Source organism: Arachis ipaensis, chromosome B02, assembly GCF_000816755.2.
Source record: "Arachis ipaensis cultivar K30076 chromosome B02, Araip1.1, whole genome shotgun sequence".
Classification (NCBI taxonomy): Eukaryota; Viridiplantae; Streptophyta; class Magnoliopsida; order Fabales; family Fabaceae; genus Arachis; species Arachis ipaensis.
In genome coordinates, this window is record NC_029786.2 from 6,128,300 (window position 1) to 6,129,147 (window position 848).

Genomic DNA, 848 nt, shown 5'->3' on the forward strand with positions numbered 1-848 from the left:
ATTAATGATAAAATAATTTTTTAACTATTCATATGTATATGTGATTCTTTATGATGTCTCAATATTTTCTAAATAATAATATAATGTCTTAACTCTGAATATTAATAGCTCCTAATAAGTTATAGATCTTTTTAAATGATTTTGGACTGAGAAAACGCGTTATTGTATGTTATTTATAACTAACATGTCATTAATTATTTTGTTTAGTTATTATTGTATTTTTGTTACAGTAATATTAAGGAGATAATAATCTAAATTATTTTATTAAATTTAATATCTATAATTTTATATATTTATTATATCTGATATTATACATTTATTTTAGAAGTAATTAATAAATATAAAATAGACAAGTTTAGATTAATTTAGGCTGATTTTATTATTTTTTAAATATTTCTTCTGTTTTATTATATTCTTAGCATCTAATATTAAGGTGCTAATAAGATATAAATAAAATATTTGAGAGCACCTTTTTTCTTGATTGGGAGCATCTTAGCATTTGTCTTATAGCATGCATTATGATCATCCTTTATTTTGTGAAGGCAAATGGCAATTATAAGATACAAATTAATTAGATTTTGGTCAACGATGATATAGGGGGATCATGATTCACGGTCAACATGTCTCATTACGCTAATAATGCTGAACTTGTTTTCTATTCATTCATGGGGCGGGGTACTTGTATCCATTGTTTACCTTTGCTTTAGAAAGAGGACCCACTTTTCACCGACAGACAAAAAAACAAGATGAGTGAGGTGTTGCAAAAAGTAAAAGGTTTCAATATTTAAAAAAAAAAAAAGAAAAAGAAAAGTTTGGTTTTGATTTGGTAAACATTGTTCACATTGTTC